At 40.8% G+C, this 22,987-nt stretch overlaps 1 protein-coding gene across 1 annotated transcript in view; it reads left to right on the forward strand.

Annotated features, from left to right (window-relative positions):
* Positions 1–3,125: 3,125 nt before the first annotated feature.
* LOC137285021 (TWiK family of potassium channels protein 7-like) overlaps positions 3,126–22,987 on the forward strand; it is a 52,068-nt gene continuing 32,206 nt past the window's right edge. Inside the window, exon 1 of the mRNA XM_067817190.1 lies at positions 3,126–3,383. The gene's annotated coding sequence lies outside the window, so the exon portion shown is untranslated. The remainder of the gene's footprint in view (positions 3,384–22,987) is intronic.

Consider the following 22,987-nt stretch of genomic DNA (forward strand, 5'->3'; position numbering starts at 1 on the left):
TGTGTGGACAGGTCGTTTTAGTTGACTGTACACATTTACTCAGATACAGACTAACAGTCACATATCACTGCGTCTCTGACGTGTACAGGGAAGATCGAGGAAGCATTAACTGTTCCAGGTAACAACACTGCAGACACATGCATAAATTGTTAATTCGCTTAAATGAGACAATGCATACAATGAGCTACATTGTTCAAAGAATCCATCTCCTTTGGGTGTTCTGTTTGCCTACTGAGAGGTTCATGTTAAAGGCCATCACAGGCGCAGCTTCCCCTATGACGAAAGTCAATCAGCTAAATGGCTGCAGTGATTGCTGTTGAGGGAGTGGGTGAGTGAGCTTTGCTCTGTAGATCAGTTATAATCCCGACATTAGTATCTCTACATCGACACAAAGCAGTTTAAAGCCATCCTCACTCACTAATATCGACAAGCATATCAATAAAACTCTGTAATGTTATGGAATGATATTTTCTTTGGTGTCTACGTCTATATCAATATGGCGGAACACACAATATATCACAACTGCATGGTATATACGTGGCTCCGTTTCTACTGTTATAAAATAAAACGAGTTTTCTTGTTTAGACACCATTTTGATCATACATCGAGTGTAAAACAAATTTGCTCCTTACGTACGGTGTGTGTAATTAATGAGTCAGACTCAGTGTTTAATTCCGTGGACTCTCTTCATATGTGAGATATCCTGGAATGGTGAAGATCGTATCTGTGACTTCAAAAGACACGATCGATGGTTTCTCCATTTGAAGTACACCTTCATTAGGATATGAAGAATGGGGACTATTTGTATGGATATACAGCTTCTATATTCTGTTTAGGTAACGTTTCGACATAGATTCTAACGTCGATGTCAGACAAGTGGTACATGAGAAGTAATTTTTTCGGTGTGATATATACATGAGATGTTTGGACAAAAAATAAGGGATTCGGTGAAATGAGTTGTTTATACAGTAGGAGAGGTGGATAACATATACGTGCTTCACAACGACATTCGAATCTATGTCGAAACGTCGCCTATACAGAATATAGAAGTTGCATAGCCGTAATAAAGTCCTTAATATTCTTCCACTCAACTTCTAGAATTCCACTCAAAGAATTCAGCAGTACATGTTTAAACTTATATTGCTCTGCTTCGTTGTGCTCCTTTGACTGAAACAGACTTTCCGTGGTGCATACACACAGACACACACACGCGCGTGCGCATACATGCATACACACACACACACACACATATACATACATACATACATACATACATACATACATACATACATACATACATACATACATACATACATACATACATACATACATACATACATACATACATACATACATACACGCACGCTACAGTAATTACAGTGTTACTCTTGGGGTACACTCTTTAACACACATCTTAGTGTGTTTACAGATGTAGAAATTCTACTCAGCCACATCTGGAATTTTACGAAATGCTCCATTGTCTGAGCGTTTCATAATGAGTAAATCAATGAAAGAAATAGGAACTGGATAAGTACTTCACATTCTTTGTTAAGTGAAATAGGGAAACTCTAGCTCTTTATATGCTCGTATAATGATCTTGAAATGATGAAATGAAAATGTCTGATGCAAATCGATAAAATCACGGGGAAATGAGCATCGAGGTTCGAGGCTGGTCAACACAAGTATGTGTGTTCCAGTTGTGGGCCAATGCCTCGCCAAGAGCGTATTTTGGTGCACATGCTCTTTGATTTCTACTGCAGGTCTGTCAAAACGTACGGAATATTAACGTGGTACTGACTCTCAGTTACGGTTTGCGGGACCGCTCACGCTGTGACAATATGTACCGGTCTGATTAACAGACATAATCTACCAGTCCACTTTACGTGGCATTTATTCTTCCTGTTCTATTTCATTTAATGCTGCACTATTTCTAGTGTTGGAATCTATTTTCTATTTCATTTAATGTTGAAGTTATTCATGCTGTTTCTGTAGTTTCTGTCTCCTATTCATGTAATGGAATGCAGTGTCGATATCTCCCATTTCATTCAATGTTGCAGTTATTGGCAATGTTCATATGGTTCGTATCATTTGCATCTGCAGTTGTTCATAGTATTGATATGGTCTATTTCACTGAACGTTGAAGCTATTCATAATGGTGATATCTTCTAATTCAACAGTACTGAAGCTGTTTATAGCGTTGATATCCTCTATTTCATTTAGGCTCGATGGGGAAGCTCAGTGGTTAAAGCGTTCGCCCGAAGACTCGGGTTCGATTTCCCACATGGGTAATATGTGTGAAGCCCTTTCCTGGTGTCTCCCGTCGTGATATTACTGCAACGTTCCTAAAAGCGGCGTAAAACTAAACATACTCACTCACAACTGTGAGTGAAGACCATTCCGGGTGTTCGGCGCCATTATGTTGTTGAAACATTGCGAATAGCGGCGCAAGAACATGGTTTGTGGTTGATATTTCCTGCAAGGTGCTCGAATATCATTTACTGTAAAAAGTTCTCTTCACCTGAATGTACGCAATGATAGTGCTTCTACACATTGACAAATGCCACATTTGTACCATTTAAAATACGTTTTGAAACCCAGTGATTCCTCTAATTGGAGTTTCCAGGTGACACGCCGTGATAGAACTGAACTACCGTTCAAACCCAAGTCTGTTATGCTCTCATATGTAGATGCATAGTAGAGTTAAAGCATCCCTGCTGACTAATGCTCAACAGTACGGAATAGCATGTAGTGCCACCGATCATAAATGTTTATTACGGATGGCATTTAGTTTCTGATAGTGATATTAAAACCGGCATTGTGACTTAAATTGTATTAATCCAGGAACATACCCTGCAGGGGATATAATGAAGTTAATATTTACAAACAGAAAACAAATTTCCCTCCGTGTAAAATAATGTTATGATATTTCCTGTATTTACGACATGCATTGTTACGAGCCCACGTCTTTAAAGATTTTGTGTTGCAGTAGAAAGCTAGTTGAAATGATTGACTATTAACGCTGCTTTGCGCGGATCAGCTGCTACCCGCCGCCCCAATGGCTGCGTCTACCTCGACGCAAGTCAATACGGCCCAGTATAAATGAGAGTTTGTGGAAATACGGAGGCAGTGCAGGGGAGCCTATTCCAATGCGCCCAGCGTCCTGTGTGGTGTTGATTGCGAGAGATCTACTCGTACAGCTCTATACACCTGCGACTGCACACATGCACAGAAATCACCTGAACACGGAAAGTAACGAGTTTTACCGAATCGTGTGATGTTCCAATTGACCAAAGTGACCAGTGGTCGGAAGGATACACTGACCTACGCTGTGGCAATCGCAATCGGAGAACACCCGTATAGTATTTGACATACCGGATCAGCAGGTAGGATAAAAAGTTTATTTAATGCGGAAACATTTATACCTCTTATTTTGTGTTTGAGGTTGAAGGAGTCCTATTTGAACAGTTGTCAACGGTTCGTTGCTTGGGTACAGGTCGTCCTATTTTGCTTCATATGTAGACTATATGAGGGGAGGGGAAAATGCATGAATATATCCAGGGTTGTAACATTGCTCGTTGCTGTCAGTTAATGATCAATGGGCCCATCTGACATATACGTCTACTGTCGCGAACTGTAGTAAACTGGGTGTATTCCCGTCACTCTGTCAACCCGACAGTCGCGCTCCAGCAAGTTTTAATTGAAACCATACATCATATATTTGCATTATGTACGAAATTCCTGTTTATGTTAAGATATTTCACGATAGAAACTTCCAATTGTGTCAAGCTGGCGCGCATGAGTCTTTCCTAGTTTGTCCTGGGAAGTTCGTGAGTGCGATGTAGCCGACAAAGTGAACATGGACTCCTGAAGTTGATGGGCACCCATGTAACTATGCAGCGTTCTCCTCTCTATCATTGATCCCCTGGTAGCTCAGCTTCCCCGACGCTCTTCATCACTACATCTTCGCTAACTTAGTCATCTGAAAATGTACGCGATGCTTCATTTGAAGTTGAAAACGTATACTTTACACAAACATTAGGAGTTTATTTATTGAAAAAACCCGACTTATTAAAGGAACACGTTGCCAGGTTTCTTAGTGAAGCCTGTTGATGGGAGGGGGGAGGGGGTTTATATAATTCTTAACGTCACATTAGCAATCTGTTGGTAGAAAGGATTTTGGAAATGACATAAACTAGTTTTGTTAAATCATTAATTACTACTTGACCTATTGAGATGGGATAAATATATTATTTGTGGACAAGAGAACTCCACAATTATAACAGTCTTTTTAAACTACCACTGTACCACTGCCACCCATCTACAACCACCACAGTATGTAATATCATACCTTACTCACCACAGTCTGTGAAGGTTCACATTATTTACCTCCATACCAAAGTCTATCATACTATACTAAGCGACAACAGCCTCACAATATCACAGCGTATCACACTATCGTTGTCTCACTTTGTACGTAAACGTTTACCTATTATAAAAACTAGGTTATATATTCCGGTATTAAAATCATTCGCGAACAGTTTTTGTTGATTTGTATGGAAAGGCTCTAAATTCATTATTTCAGCTAGACCGCTTTCTTTATTTGTGATGTCTAATGACAGCTATAATGATAAACACCCAACAGCATGAACACAGCGCTCTGCATTTATCAATACCCTTACCTACACCATGAACACTATTCGCAGTCATATTGGTTAAATACAGAATGTGAACAACACAAATATTTGTACTGTTCAGTGATGGTGACAACAAGAGCTTAGACTCGGCGTGTTACATTACTTCATTCTTCAACTCTACGATCCAGTGCAACTCGGGTCTCACTATCCTAAGATCTGAATGTTAAACTTCAGGCTACCAGAACACGACTAAATCCATGTGTAGCTGTGAGACACTTCAAAATTCCCGGAGTTGTTACTTCACTTCACTATATGAGTGAGACCTGGTACTGATGCTGTAAAGCCTTTCAGGGGCGTCCTCCTTCATCTCCATGGTATCGACAAACTGCCTACCATTATCATGTTTACTCTGCCCTAACCATTTCTCCAGTATCCTCAGTCAAACACGATACAATTAGAACTAAAACCAGAACGACGTACTAGTAGGCGCTATTTAGACTGTTTGGATGAAGAGTCAATACACTGTGACATCCCCATTGGCCATCTCTTGGTCAGATACAACTCTGGGTCTCTCTGGTCTTCCTGGGTCGTCTTCTGATGTTTGGCGGGATGTCTAGCTCTAAAGTCCAAACACAGTTCATTTCATCGGTATGGAAATGAAGCAAGGAATGGGAGGATTCCTTTGAAGGATGTTTGCCTTTGATTCAGCCTGTGTTCTGATACTTGTGAAGGCCTTAAATGCCCTTAGTGACCCGTTGTCACCACCAAGTTCATTCATTTCATTTCATTCATGTGGACGCACTTCAACATTAGTTTCCCAGATTATTATACCACGGCTACAATGAAGCATCATTCTCCATACTCTGTTCTTAGTGATGAAAGGTACATACAGCATGCGTGGGTGCAACCTTGTTTGACATATTAAACTTCATCAGCAGTCTGTGGGTACCCGGTAGGATGGGAATACAGGAACTGACTCCCTTAGGACCTAAAATAAAAATCCACTGCACAATACTACATTGAACATCCATGATTGGGTGGGTTCTGTGCTCAATGAATATTCATTAATTTAACATGATTTTGATAGTGATAACTATAACTCTGTGATGATACTTTAAAAGACAATATATATAATATTATTCACATTCGCCAGTCACTTGTCACTTCAGGAGTGTTTCTATGATCCTGTACATTAGTATATACACCAAGGACTGGCGGATAAATTCAATATTGCAATTATATCAAATTTGTGAAATGTATATTATTAGCCGTGTGCGTAAATATTTTAGGTGATCTTTTTGTTGTGTGACACAAGTGAAATTTTGGTCTGTATTTTCACTCTTTGGATACTGTAGGTGCGTACACAAGCACCCATACAACACCTTTCTAACCCTTTCTAACGCAGCGACGCTGTTCTAACCCCGCAGGCACCATGGAGACATAGGCATTGAAGATGCAGACATAGCTTCGATGACCTGATCTGAAAGTATTGGGTGACGTCACTGACATGGCTATGTTCCATGATGCCAAATTTTGCCCACAGGTTTAGTACGAATCCACAGTATGATGATTATCTTTCATGAACAAATTCATTATTCTATATCTGTTTCATCGCACTCAAACGTACTGAATCTTCCAGTCCCATCTCAGACTCTATCTTTGTGCGTAATGCTATACTACCCTTTGTAAAAGTAAGATTGAACATAAATTATTTCGAGGAAAAACTGTCGTCGCTGCCTGATCCAATGGTAACATTGACACTACAATGGTATGTCTGATGTCGGATAATCAAACGAAACACTCTACGTACAGACCTACCACCACTTGTCAACTTACTTTCGTGATGCAGAGCTGTCGTGCCTATTCATGTGCCTTGCCATGGTTCCAGCAAACCATGGGTACAAACCTGGGAATCGAACCCACGACGCTCGAATGCTGGATCCTGAATAGATTAGTTCTCCATCGATATTTCTTTGATTTCTGACACAATGGCTGGTGCGATTTACTGTATTAACTATTAACATCATCAAGCCACCCCGCGAAGCTGGAATACTTTAAAAACGATAGCTGTTATTACAAATGCCAATAATTGACAAAGCTCATGATCTCATTGTACAAAACATATAAAAATACGCATTGACGTAATTAATTAGATGCGTCTGCGTATCGACGTTTCTCCTGATACACTTTTTTTCTACAACTGCATACAATAATAGAATATCATAGCATGATCTTTAACGATATCCTTCTAATGTTTTAGTTAAAGAAGTAGTCAACGCTATATAGATATTTACTATCGCTGAAAGACAGCAAAAGGGTATTTGTGAAGGTGTATTGAACTGAATAAATATTTGTCCCGCTAAAAACATCCTAATCCTGTGTGACATAAAAGCGATATTTTCGAGTGGCGTAATGATGTGGAGGCGTCAATATCGTCATTAAGCAGCTACTTTCAACCTGGCCATTCAGCAAAGGATTCTGAGACGCTGCATCTCCATCAGCTGACAGTCGAAGCGCCATGTCGATCGTGATGCCTGACCCAGCAGGTATATGCGCTTCTATTATGTAATGGACAGTATAGTTTTCACTTTCAGTATTCACAAACCATGGTTGTATAAATGATTTGCTTTCTGTATTGATTTGTCCATTGTGTCAATAAAGTTAGGGTGTTGGTGTCTCAGAGTTAGATCCGAGTAGATTGGCCTGAAGCGTTTTACATGTATTGTTGCTGGGCGGTAACGTCTATTCTGTGGGACTTAGGAAAGAGGGAAACTAGGTAGTGATTTTACTTGATGGTACAATACTTGGTGGTGGGAAGCATGACAAACTACTCGTGCAGTGGGACCTCCTGGACGGTGAAAGTGGGCATTATCCCATTCAGTTCAAAAGTCACTTTGTATTTTTATTCAATCTGAAGCTTTGACTGGAGTCGCACTGTGCATGGGATTGATGGAGGGGGGTCAATAGGAACATGGGGATATATGATCACTGGGAAGGGATTGGCGTTGTGATGGGGATCTTTCCTAGGATTGGGTATGAGATGAAAGTGTGGAGGGGCATTATTGTATAAGCTGGATTGTGTTTTCTTGTGTATGTCGTTTAGTGATATTATGTTGTTGACATGGGATTGTTTGTGTTGTGTGGGAGGGATGTTGAGTGACACCCTGCTAGTCGGGACATTAACTGTGATCGTCCTCATTTTACAGGTTTACGGATTAATGAATCATATTTTTGGAGTAATGTAATGGCACTTTGTTATATGTAAGCCTTTCCAGCAATGTATGTCCGGAATGAAATGTTTCTGGATTAATGAAGTGGAGATTAACGAAGTTGGCTTGGTCAATCGATCTTTAAGATATGTGTGAGTGAGTTTAGTTTCAAGTTGTTTTTAACAATATTCCAACAAAATCACGACGGGACACCTGAAATGGACTTTTCACATAGTACCCATGTGTGAAATCGGACCCGGATGACTGCTTTAGCCACAAGGCTCATAACAGGTAGAGTAGTAGCCTGACGAAGCATCGCAGCATAAGTCCACTGTACCAGTTGCCTCTCAAAACACAAAAGTGAATGCAGGTTTAAAACAAATTTCAACCTGTGACGTTACAACATCCGTATTGTCATACACGGACAGAAATGTCTTATTACGCGGGCGATTTAACGAGTGCTTCCGATAATTCTCATTTCGCACAAAACATACCAATGTTTCACAACCCCAAAACATATTGTGTACGTTTACAGTATACGATTGAGCTTAAAAAACACTTCTTGCTTCTCTCCCAACTGTGAAATGCCATAACGTCAAAATGCCACAGTTTTAACATAGCACAGTGTAACGCACTTATCAGAGTCACCATGGGAAGTGTGTTTAAGAATCCTACTTCACGTACAATGCAGTTAAAGACGTATTGGTTGTCTACCGTTTTTCTCATCTCCATGACAATACAAATGCCAACGCTACGTTCTAATGGGTGAAACTAATCACCAATTTGTGACTAAGGGCAAGTCAAGGGACGAATCTTCTCATGTAGCTTCCAATAAATCGCAGGGCATCTCTTCGTGCATACGAACAATGCTAACACTCTTTAGACAAACACACCTGGACTTCCTTGCAGCTCTGAATATTTATATAACTTTTTACAAGGTTATAAGTAGTTTCGGAAAGGAGACAATATGTGTATGTTTCGGCCACGTATTTCTTGACAACTGAGTTGATTTGCGTTGATCGACTGAGTTGATGGACGTACTCAGTAGGACACGTATCATACATGCAGTCATGCCAACTTCGAGGAATACTAATGTCCCTTGCATAAATACATCCAGATTCTTGTCTGTGTGTGGATTTTAACCACCAGAGGGCATGACGTAGCGTATGCTGCCACCTGGTGGCGCCAAAAGACTTGTTCCTGTGAATGCAGCTTGCGTTGTTTTTGCCTGCACAGAGAGGAAATATACAGAAGTACAATGTAAATAAATTGCCCATGTTTTTGCATTTTTTACATTTACTTCATGTGCTGCGGAAAACGTCTTTCAACAGATGATACACGAGTACGCATATGTTCGATATATAGAGAACTGAAATTACGTCTTCTTAGTTCTATCATCACATCGTTGGCCACTTAAAGAATGTTAAATCTGCGATACAGGTGTCATTGGGTTGGTGGGACAGCTCCTATGTCGAAGATAAATATTCTCGGAAACACCGTCAATTCCTGTTTACTTTCGTTTTTCCTTGGTTACTACAGGTGGAAGACATAATGCGGTGTTATTTATATGCACATTTGACCATGGCTTGGAGTATATTTCTAAACCAAAATACCGATCTTTTAATCAATGCAAACACTGTTGTATCAAACTCTGATGTTTTATGGAGTTACGGAAGTAAGAAATGGTCATTACTTGGTCATAATTTGTCGGTTAAGTCGAACTACCGGTTATTCGAATATGTAAGCAGGTCCCAGTAACTTCGAGATAACTATGTTTGTATGTTCGTGATGAAGAGGCAGTGAGTGAGTTCTGTTTTAGGCCGCTTTTAGCATTATTAAAGCACGTTTACACCAGCTTCGGACACCAGAAATGGCCTTCATCTTTGATGAAGATTACATCATTCAGTACATTTCTTATAGTTGGAGAACATTTCCTAGCTTTCCCAACCTAGTTCCCCAATGACGTGCACTATATGTCCCTTGTTTTTTTGGAGTCTAGCTCATTATGTACAGCATGTAATGTTTTCATTTGTAAACATTGAAAGGCCAATAGCCGTTTCGGAGAACAGGAGTATTTGGTGACAGGGACATATGCTTATTAAATGAACATATAATCTGTAATCATTATAAACGGAATACCGTTGTAGTTCTGGCCAGTATCAAACATTTCCGATTCAGATGTTGGCCTCGCATAATTGCTGCTATTCAAGCTTTCAGGAACCGTTAATCTCAGCTGTCCCGCTAACTGAAGAACATGTCTCGTTGTTGACCGACATTCTGATTGGACCGTCTGGCTTGCAACCAGGAGCAGACGGTATTGACGACGGTGATTACCTCCCGTCAAAGACAGAACACCGGGTGTCAGACATCCTGAATTGTTTCCCCATGGTTCCAGCTGCTTGTGGAAGACTTCAGACGTTGAGACGTCGTCCAATGTGCCATATGTTTAACAGAAGAGGCAAAAAGTGCCAGGGCACAAATTGGATCAAAGAACATAGCAAAGTTTTAAAAATCGCCGGAGAGGCAAAAGCTTAAATATTCTTTGTAATTTGAGTAACACTTTCTTCATTGCACACTCCAGAGACTATCTGCTACTAGTATGAGCAGTGTGTAAAACACATCAGTAGCGCTGAAGGATTGCTGGTGCTTTGTGTTTGGTACCACCTTCTGTTTTCTAATATTTTATGGATAAACCAGTGTGACAACAGTGCTTTGATGGATATGTTTAACTTTTAGTTCCGGTTGATAATCAAGGCTTGGTTGTCAGAATTAAGCCCAGTGACGATAGGAAGAGACCGTTCGGAGCAAACTGGTTCCACAACTGTAAGTGTCATACATATTCGTCGTTCAGAATTAGCAGAAGTTCCAGCTCAGCTTTGCAGGCCGAAGGATGTCATTTTGTAGATCATTTTGTGGGTTATGGGTTTTCATTACACGTGGACGTGGTAATAGAGGCAGTATCCTGAGAGTTCCAGGAGGGTCGGTACCGCCCGGCCGTGCAGCACATGCTGCCCACATGGCGATCTCCCGGGGCAAGTAACTACATTCGAAATATACTTCCGCGAATGGGTTCTCGGGAGGACGAGATACTGATGTGACTATTAAACTTGAAGCGCCTAAGGGAGCAGAGAACGAGATTCTTGTGTGCACCGATTTATTACTGCGGTAATAGAAACGTATACCAATACGCCAGCCTATTGTAGCGAGCTCCCATTAGTCGGGTTTTACGACAAGTATCAGATCAATGCTTACAAACTTGTAGAAATTTAGATAAAAAGTACTGCCACTCTCTACCTCCCTCTAACCCTAACACACTTTCTTTCTTTCTCTGTCTCTCTCACGCACACACACGTACACGCAGATGCTGATTATAAGAGAGCATCTCACTTGAGCGTAACGGTAGAACGCATATCACCTCAATCTGTTTTACATTAGAGGAACAGGTTTCAGTCTGCCTGCGATCATATGGATCATGTGTTTACATGGGAAACCAATACCATAATTCATCACCCACCAACAAAGTGGAGCATTCACCGCGCGCGCAGCCCAGTGATTGATTGTACACTACCCCTCCCGTCTCCCTTCAAGTCGCGCCATGAAGTATATACAGACACTTATACACACTAAGTACATCTCAGACAGATCACTTTTCTTGATGTAACGAAACGACGCCATATCGAGCTGTGTATCCCTTTGATAAATCGCTGAAGCATGTCCAATCTCTGAAATATGTACATTCCCCGTTCGTTTTATGTGTCAGTGGGCTGATGGACAAACCCATCTTCTAAGCAGGGGAGACTACTGTGATATTACTACAAAGGCTTGGAGAAGAAACACGACACTGACACATAACCTTCACTAATCTCACTTGCCAAATTACCCATGTTTCTAGATCCCCAATTGCAGAAAATCTCTTTTCATCATGCCCAGTTTAACGGCATCTTTCTGAAGATGGGTTTGTGAACATTATTTCTGTATCCGCCTGGAAGGCCTAATCGGATCTTCATGTGTCCGGAAAACAATTCAATGGATTTGTTTGGTGTGAGATTATATAAGCGAAGATTTGTGTTAAAGTAATTAGTATAATGCAGGATTTATGAAGATCTTCACGTTATTCCATACGCATCGATTTTTACAATACAGTTTTAAATACAGAATATTTATCGTTTGGTGTGGTGTTCCCTGGTGTCTTACCTCCCTTACTGTACAGCAGTGGTAATGCGGTTTAAAAACGGAATATTTATCGTTTAGTATGCTGTTCTTTTGTAGTGTATCAGTCAGACTCTACAGCAATGGTAACATTGTATAAATAAAGAATATTTATCGTTTGGTATGCGGTTTGGTATGCTAAGCCTGTATCATAGACGCCCTGGCTCTTGTGTTAATAGTATTACCATGATGCTGTTTCTATATCAAATACACTGCAGGAATTCCGTCACTGTAGACATCTACATGCAAGATCATCATAATCCTGGTACAGGATCTCTTTGAGTGCAGTACGGGACTCGGTCATCCTACTGCATGTACACCGAGGCTGAAAGACATGATCTCCGTCACTGTAATACATGTCCACTTCACAATAGCACAGCAACTCGGTCATTCTAGAAAGGAATTTACTTCACCAGAATCCTGTAACAAGACCTTGTTCATTGTAACCATTTCCGTACAAGTGATACAGGATCTCGGACATCCAAGTACAAGATCCAGTAGTATACTGTGGGACCCTCGCAGTCCTGATACCTGATCTTGATCACTCTACTACAGGATCTACGTCGCCGAATCCTGGATCTCGGCCAGTTTGCTACAGGATCTCCATCTAATATACTTCATTATCATCATAATCCTGGTACAAGATCTCCGTCCCTATTATCCTTGTATAGGATCATCTTAATCTGACTACAATATGTCAGTCATTGTGGCACACTCGTGATCTCCGTTCTTGTAGTACAGGATCTCCATCACAATACAACGGATACTACAGTATACTACAGTGCGCGATCAGTCACTCTTTACCATTCAACAGTTACTCTTTACCATTCACCAGTCACTCTTTCCCAGCATCATCGTGATACTGGGTTCTATAATCCTCGACCATAAAAAGGGCCATTCGACAAACTCTAGTTATAGAGAATCACTTGAGTTTGAAATTCTCACGGGACACATCAGGCAGCATTTACATAGTTTTATTGTCACTCTAATAATATTGTAAAAATACAGTAATGGCACTTTGTGTATTAAACGCGATGCTACTTATCTAGTCATGAAGGTGATTAATGGCACAAGGTTCAAGCGTCATTGACGTAAATGTGTGACGAGAATCACCCTGAGATAATAACAAAATACCCTTACAAACAGTCGATAGTCAGTCGTACTATTTATACCCACTGTTGGCTTTATGTATGTGCATAACACATATCGGATGCGGATCTGTACGATCTGTATGCAAAATACTGACGTAACGTAACTTCTGTATTTTTATCCACGATTTGTATTAAATGCACTGAGAACAACCTCAGCCTTAAGACATACGAGCAATCAATACGGTATAACTACAAGTTGTTACAAGATGTAACTTACAGCCTGTAACGCCCTGTGAACACACCGAGAGTGTATTGTCGTAAACCTGTTTGTTGAGATTCTATCAACTGAAATGGGATTGTTACCAATGAAGTCGCCACAAACGTTTATATCGCCTTGTAGGGAGAGACTTCATACAAACGTTTCATACCTAAAGTGTTCATGGCCCGCATTCAAATACCTTTTGATATTGGAAATGTGCTGCTTTTGCAGGGTGTTGGTAACATAATTGTAAGAACTGAGAAATGTTTGGGAGAAACATACAAGAAACCGCTTGATGGGAAATGTTATAAGAGGTGATACAGTTTCGGCAGAAGCAATGTGAGATCTGACTCTGATATGTTTATTGGATGACGAACGTGTAACAACAATGATACCGGGCAGGCTGGGTTTGACCTCTTCACTATAACTGTAAAAATTGAGATATACTTCTGGCCCCTTCACGTTGGCCTCTGTATCCTTAGTCCTTATTTACGGGACCCTATAAACCTAATCATTATACTCTGGACTCTGTATCCCTAATGTTAGTCACTCTGGACCCTGCAATCCCAGTCTTTGTCACTGGACCCAGCACACCCTAAGCTTTGTAACTGTGAACCACGTCACTTTAATCTTTGTCACTCATGACAATCTCTCTGACCTTGTCACTGTATATCTGTTTACCCTGGATCTAGCAACTCTAGCCTTTCGTCACTTTAGATCCAGAGATCCTTCTAGTTAGTCACTGTTAACCCTGCAACTCCCTTCTTTGTCGCTCAAGAATCTTTTATTCTCACCTCCTCTCCTGTGACTCCTATTACTTTCATGCCTTATATCTGTCACTGAGGCACGTTTGACGAAAACCTGTGCATCACACCTCCGTTCTTGACCCTGTTACTCTTAGTACATATTGATACATTCGATCTCATAGACAGTTGACATTACGGATATGTAAATATATAACGTATGACTCAACATGTCGGTTTATGAAGAGCGTATCACTGACCCCGTTGTTCCTATACAAAACCTGCCTGCCCAGCACTATCACTGTTAAGCTGGTTAACGACTGGAACAACATAGGATGTGAATACTGTACAAGTGGAGGACTATAATATATTTACTGGGATAACAATTATTCTCCCATGTTTACACATGCCACGCTATTCCCGTTGTATACGCACTGAACACACCAAGCAAAGCTATTCTCCTGCGTATAAGTAAGAGTTGACTCAGCTCAGTATCTGTCCTTGCTAACCCCAGAACGTCGAGTTGCGCTTTGACCAGTGACAAAAGACCCGTTGGTCGGCTACTATCTCCTTACGATTACCCTATAATACAGACGACTTCAGCTCGACCCTGACACGGATGAGTAGTCAGAGTCACTGTTATTATTGCAGAAGCCATGGATGGAGTGGGACACTGACGGTGATGGTCCAGCGCGCTCTGGCAAACTGATTCAGTCTCTGTTACAACTATGCATTAAGAATGTAAGATCGTCAGCAACTTTACTGCTTTGGCCGATAGTATACCGAGTACTTCCAGCCCTGGGGCATTTCTGGTTATAGCAAGAGCAGGCGTTCCCTGACTGAACGGCGTCAATGCTCAGTCAGAGTTTCGTCCCTTTGGCACATAAGATTCACGCCGATTTTGATTCGAATCCCAACTCACCCAAATTATGTTTCCAGGATTGTCAGATCTATACCCGTAGGGTTTACCCAAGTAGTTAACACCAGGAAAGCCCACAGTTGTATGGATTTCAGTTGTTTAACACTTTAGTGATATCAGGATTCGAACCATGCTCAAAGGTTTTCCAAGGTACCAATCAAGGACACAGGGTGGTAATAATGAAAGACAAACTCCCATGTTTAACCCTAATATCCTCCAGAAATAACGGACCAGTAGAGCCTCAAATATCGGGATTCGAATCCATGCTCCACCCTCATATGGAAACATTGTGTGAACGAATTGCAGAGTCCCACATTATAATTCCAATATTCCCCAGGACTACTGGACCAGTGTATGTGTCAAACAGACCTGAACGACACAAATAACGCTGGTCATTAATAAATGAATTCCCCATGTTGAGGTTCGTCGCCACTTTAGAAGGATGAAGCGTGTATAATGTATCGTCGCAACATGCTGTTGTGGACGCTGAACTGCTGGAGGTATCGCTGTAGTGTATTATTGATAGCTGTGTATACGTTGTGTGAAATCCATGGTAACTCCACTCTGGCTGTGAGGAAGTCTATGGTTGCATAGAGGCATATCATAGTGATTGATGGTCAGGTTTCCTAGACTGGTGCAATGTGTGAAGCTCTTTTTGATACCCCGTACCCCGAGAGAGAGAGAGAGTTTGTTGGTGGGGTTGAGTTGAGGTGTGATGTGGGTAGCCATTGGCACGTACACCGGACTATGTTAGTGTATGGAACTTACTATCATCTTAGCGCTAAGATCGCTTTGTGAAAGTGAGACGTGGAAACAACGCGTGGCAACATCAAAATCAAGGCCAAGTGTTTGAGGCAGGGGTCAGGGACACCAGTCTCGTCTATAGAATAGGTCTATCAACTCTTGTGTTTCACACTATCTTGACATGTTTAACTACAGAAAACACCATACCTACCCGCAACCTCTCTGGGTGACACCAAACGCTCTTCTGGAATGTGTAAATATTAATACGGAACAGACACTTATGACTGTACAAACACGAATTCGGGTGAGGTTGACAAATTAGGTGATGCACAGGTGTAGTTTTGCTCTTTGTTATATAAATTCAGCTAGCATGGTTTTGTCAAAAGCGAAAATCTCTTTGATTTATAGCTGTCTACTGAGTATGAGAAAATGAATCTATCTGCAAAATATAATTTAAAATGTTTTAAAATGTACTTTATCTTACTTACATGTAATGGTTGGATAAAACCATTAAATACAATCTGTTTAAGTGTTTACACTGGTTTATGCTATCTGTTTAACACCCATGGAGGTTGGCAGTAGTACTCTGTAGCAGGAATATGAATATGAATATGAATAATGATTGTATTTAACCAGCCTTGGTCATCGATCGCAGATACTGAAACATATGCCACCCCACAAGACAGGTTTCGTGCTAATCCGCTTCGCAATATCATTTCCTAAGTTACCAAAACATGTGAGATGTCTCAAATATGTCTAGCCAGCCACTGATGTTGAGTAGATAAGGCCATGGATTTGGCAGCAATTTTCACAGGAGTTGATTCCCAGTGGTCAAGTGTCATGTTTGCAGTTACTGTACGTATTACCTACTTGACCGTTTATATTTGGATTCTGATCCTTAGATTAAAACAAGTCGCTGGCTATATCATGGTAATGAATCTACCCATTATTTGATACCCCATTGTGTTATCACGAATCCACCCGGGGCACTATTAGAAAGGATGCACGACCACTCGTAGAGATCCTATTCTTCTTCCAGCAATTCACCATTACTCTCCAACACCCCTCCCTCTCATCCCCGCTCCCCACGACCACTCGTAGAGATCCTATTCTTCTTCCAGCAATTCACCGTTACTCTCCAACACCCCTCCCTCTCATCCCCGCTCCCCACGACCACTCGTAGAGATCCTGTTCTTCTTCCAGCAATTCACCGTTACTCTCCAACACCCCTCCCTCTCATCCCCGCTCCCCACGACCACTCGTAGAGATCCTGTTCTTCTTCCAGCAATTCACCGTTACTCTCCAACACCCCTCCCTCTCATCCCCGCTTCCCACGACCACTCGTAGAGATCCTATTCTTCTTCCAGCAATTCACCGTTACTCTCCAACACCCCTCCCTCTCATCCCCGCTCCCCACGACCACTCGTAGAGATCCTGTTCTTCTTCCAGCAATTCACCGTTACTCTCCAACACCCCTCCCTCTCATCCTCGCTCCCCACGACCACTCGTAGAGATCCTATTCTTCTTCCAGCAATTCACCGTTACTCTCCAACACCCCTCCCTCTCATCCTCGCTCCCCACGACATCTTGTAGAGATCCTATTCTTCTTCCAGAAACGCGATTCACCGTTGCCCTCCAAACCCCTCCCTCTCATCCCCGCTCCCCCAAAAATACACCCAAAACCTAAAAAAATAGTAGAAAATATAAGAATAAGGAGAAACAAACGAAAATATATACAACGGAAACACCGTGGCAATTTATCTGATCAGGGACATGACCTTGCGCAGTCTACTGTAGTAACGTCTTCTAACTCAGCCACTGACTGGAAATGTCGTTCATTTGACAATGTCAAATTGATTTCTATTCACAGATATATGGAGAATCACATTAGTGCTTGTTTAATACCACGTGTCGTATGTATGCATCAGAGATGCCATTGTTTAACGGATTAATAAATTTGAACGGGTACGTTATAGTATTTCCTCATTCTTTTGTCAAATGATTTCCAGCTCAGCAGTGTTCTTCAGAAGGTTCGATCTATCATACACATATCTACCAGGACAGCCCACAGTTCCAGGAACTACTTGGTAATTCCACGCTAGAATTGGTCCCGTGGGACCTGTGTCTGTCATGGGAAGCGACCATGAGTATCGGGCTGCGACAGCATTGATCAGTCGTTGATGTGATCACTGTCATCTCTAGACTGACTGCAGTCTAGGATGCGGTTAGAGACTGCTAGTTGCACACCGATCCAGTCTACCTGCTGAGTTGGTAATGACTAATTGATTTTGCGTATGATGCATTATGAATGGGAGTTCGTCACATTACCTTGATTTCAGCTCTGTCTCATCACTACAAACAACAGAACCCCAGGTTTCCCCATTAAATCAAAAGCGTTCTCCAGCAGCCCATGCTGGTCGTATGACGCGACAAAGGTTAAGTTCATTGACTGATAACGTGCTGTATTATAGTTACTTATAATATCAACCACTTGTTTGGTCCAGATTCTATCATTTACAGTCAGTAAACATATACATGGAATTTCTCTTAAGACAGAACAAACGGGAAATTTACAGAAAGATTTGAAGAAGATTCTAAGAGCTTGGTACTCGTATTGAGAACTTTGTTGAGTTTCAGAATTTGCTTCCTGACCCTGGGATTTCATGTTCGGTAGGTCATATGCAGTGTTGAAGATAAGGTATCGATGACTACCCCTAAAACGTACAAATTGTCTTTACCATTCAGTTCTTGTGTAGAATTCTGAAACGGCATTAAGGGTTAAATATGATCAGATCAAATTTTAAAAAACCGTTTGTTGATAGAGTCAAACTATAGCTCTAGTTACAAGTCGGGACCTTGTGAATTACGAGGGTATTTGGGCAGGGAATCAGATGATTAGTATCATAAGCAACAATGCATTCGCGATCAGTATCACTCGGAACCTACTCTAACATGGAACGTTGGGCAAAAACTGGAAGCACACGTACATTACATATTTGTAGAAAAAAATATAGATAAGCCACATTCGGAAGGAACAGTTCAGTTCAAATATTTGTCAAGCAGCATTACCCTCTGATAGTAATCAAACAATTATTTACGCTTTACTTTAAAGAGATAATCTGTTCTATCGCAAATGTCCCGTTGATAAACACATGCTATTTCTGTGCACATTATGACACTGTATCGATAACTGTTGACACGGTGCCTATACATCCGGGTTCTTCATTGTGCATATTCAAGTTCCGACGTTTTAACACATTAATGTGCATGCAGAGAGTATCTGTTGACAGACGCGGCTAATATCCACGTCCTGTCGGCGTGAGAGCTCAAACGAGCCTTTGTGGTTTGGTCAACATGAGCAGAATATCGACGCTATGTTGAAAATACAATACAAAAGAATATTTTGCGTCAATGGGTTTTGTTGAGAGAAAGTAAACTTGTGTCGTATTACAGACCGCATTGGTTCCATTGCATGGTCAAACACGTTTGTTGACTGAGCATGCCTATCTGTCTGTGATCCTGCGGTACTATTCCAAAGTGCATTTTATAAATGACTGGATGGTATTCATCCAAACGTCTTATTTATTAACGTGTTTACGATTTTATACCCAATCCATTTCTATTTTAAAACGGGATTTTGGATTCTGCTGTCGTGTCAGTATCGAGTCATCTTCCATACGTTCATCCAAACAGGATGGTTTTTTTCTTCCATACGTTCATCCAAACAGGATGTTTTTTTGGTTTGCAGTCTCTGTAAAACATCGGGGTTTATGACTATTGTCTGTTGTTAATCTTAGCCCCTCTCGACAATCGTCATGTCCTAAGTACATATTAGTTGAATCTTTGAAGGGTATTTTTAAGCGGAATACATAAGAAAAGCAAGATATATGGATGTCAGCTTCTTTATTGTGAATGACACTACGTTAATTCATCTGATGCTTCCTACCTTTCACCTGATGAAAGAGCCCGCATAACGTCGTGTTATTCACATTATAGACCCAGCTACCATCACATTACTGTGCCAGTACTGGCGTCATTCTGACCTGTACCGTTGTACTAGCATAATGTACATCAAACAATGTGACAATTTGACAATTTGCAGCCGTTAAGGCTGTGTACTGGACTATACTTCTTTGCCTGTATTGGGTCAGTTCAAGGCCAATGTGCAAAATAGTACAGGCCCAGTTCCGGAATGCCTTAAATGGGCCTGATTTTGCTGGGCCATTTATCTTGCTTTTCGTTTATGAGATAAGTTTGTCATACATCTAAGACAGTTTTGTGTAAGTGGACCAGGTCGACGTGACTATGTCCTCACACTTCCCAGACAGGTATTGTTACTGTGAAATTGCCCGAGAAGCTGCCTTTGCCAATTTGACCATGTAGTTGTTTTCGTCATGGTGTTATTCAGGCAGGTAATTCTACCACCTCATAGCCCAAGTGATTTTTGTTGCAACCATATTACCAAGTAATTAATGTTACAGCCATATTGCGTGAGTAATTATCACTGCAACGATATAGCTCAAGTTGTTATTGTTGCAACCGTATTTCTCCTGTAATTATTGTTGCAGCCATACTGTTCCAATAGTTATCATTGCAGTCATACTGCCCAAGCAGTTATTGTTGCAACCATATTTCTCCTGTAGTGACATGTTGCCTAGGTAGTTATTACTGATTGTTACTACACTAAGTTTCCTCTGTTTGCCATCGGCACCTTCCCATTATGACATCTCCTATTATGACTACTGCCATTACGACTACTCCCAGTTTGACTATTCGTGAACATAAAGATATCATGAAGCACTTCTACACTTAATAATGTACTGTACCTGTACAGCTGATTAGTTCTAGCTGGCCTGCTCTTTGAAATATATCTGTAAGGGGGACTAAGGACCTACCTATAATGATTGGACGCCAAGTGAAGCGGGGATCTTGTGACCATTCATTGTTTGTTTTGACATTTGAAGATAACTTTGTAAACTTGTAGTACAGGTTGTTTGCTTTGAAAGTTGGACACAATTTCTCCAACTTCCACATTCCGTTCATATGTTCGATATTTGCACATGCTTTTCAGCAATGCGTTGCATGATTCTCGTGCAGTGCATCCGCATAAGGTTTGAAGTCGGTTCCCCCAAGTTAGCAAACAAATTCATCTTCGCTGTATCCATATTTACATATAAAAGATATAGTGAGTGTTTTAAATTGCAAAACTTTTTATGGGAAGCAAACATATTCAATGTAAGACAAGTTGTAAGTCTTCTAATGACATATGTAACTAGCTGAGCTGATATTGTATGAACCATTTACAGCTGTAAATGTATATAAGTGCTGGTGGAGCAGTCTACTGGATGGACTGGAGAGAGAGCCAGTAATTAAGAACCACGTGACAGGAACAGGTTGTGTATTGGACGGGTAGTCAAACTGGGTGTAGTCATAATGGGAATGAACTTTGCCATCCAACTTGACATAGTGGTTGTCAAAATCGTTGAATGGCTGTTATTTCCCTTTCATGCTGCTATTGTAGACTTGTTTTAGTAATGATGTAGTACTGATCTGGTACTACTAAAAATGATTCTTGGAATCAAATCCTAACTTACATACTTACTTTCTGGTGTGATCTGAAACTGTGTAGGTTCCGATGAATGTCATGTCTTTGTTATGATTTTTGGCCAGAGGTTAATCTAAGGTATATTGTGTATTGGTGATCAACACAGTTAGAAGTGTTTCTTACCCATAAATTGCTTATCAGTATGTTCGGCTTAGAAAGCGAAACACATTCACAGCCTGGCCGTGGAACATAAACATCTCTACACAAGTAACTGTTATTCTCTATCTGACACTCAAGTTGGCCCCATTAGTTGAGGGTAGGGATATATTTCATTTCACCACATTAAGCACAAAATTGTTTAACTGTTTTGTTTTGTTTTGTTTTTTTGGGTGGTGGGGGATGGGGTGTGGGGTGTTGGTGTACTTTAGGGAGTATTTATAACAGTTTGCGTTAAAAGGGGTGCTTAAAAACACACACAAAAAAAACCGTCACCAAACACTTACATCATTTTTGGCACAGCCACGTAACCTTTCCTTTCCAACAGGTGAATAGGAAAACTTGAACATAAGTAACACAAACAAATTAGATTTTTTTCTTTTGAAAGAGGACACCAAAGTACCGGAACTATTTCCATGTATTTCATTTTTCGAGTGGTGTCTGTAGCGCAAAGTAGGCGTCTGTTGTGCTGAACATAGTCTCAACAAAAATGGTTTAAAGTTTTCCAAAGTAGACTCAGCATATATGGCTCAAAGTATCTCGAAATAAGCACACACCAGGTCACGGATTCATGATTAAAATAACAAACAGCTTGTTCCTGGCAGAGCGCGGTTGGTACGTACGCAAATTATTCCTTGAGACTATTTTTGCGTTCTTTACTGCAAAGACAATTAATTCTATATGCCCGCTTATTAGTCCCGAGTCTTCCGTTGGGAGGATCAATTATTCTAATTATCATATTTTGTTTTATAAAGAAACATGAAAAGTGTTTATTTCGAGCCGTAGATTTTCTACGTACAAGGAACATCCAATTAAAATATGAATATACCTTCATCACTCACCGAGAAAATAAGTTATGTATTTCCGTAAATTCTTTTTGAGTATGTTTTGGAACAATCTTTCATGCTCATCGATATTTTAGAGGGCACCCACTTAGTCTGAACAATGGGGGCAATTAAAGACATTCTGTAAATACACCAGTGGAAATGTTTGACCAGAGGTGGTGGTGGATGTTTAGTACAGTCGACAGAGATTGGGGGAGCTTGAAAGAAAACACCTCACAGTTGATTATGGTGTAACCACTTCCTTCCTCAGTGATCTGTGAGTACGTCACGCTTAGCAATAGTCCAGCCAAGCAACGGTCGTGTGTAAATAATCGAATATGACTGACATCATGATCATCGATGAAATCAATAGGGATATGATCAACTAAGTCAGCGAAGAGCTTGACCTTCCACACCTGACCCGTTTGAAAAAGACTTTCATTACATTACAGATTACATTCTGTTACAGACACTTTTTTAGTATGGCTGACAATAGGACATTCGGTGTTCATTGAAGTGAATATGTCTATGAATATGGATGAGTTGAGAGATGTGCCTGAATTGACAAGTAGGTAGCCGCAAAACATTATAATT

Source organism: Haliotis asinina, chromosome 1, assembly GCF_037392515.1.
Source record: "Haliotis asinina isolate JCU_RB_2024 chromosome 1, JCU_Hal_asi_v2, whole genome shotgun sequence".
NCBI lineage: Eukaryota > Metazoa > Mollusca > Gastropoda > Lepetellida > Haliotidae > Haliotis > Haliotis asinina.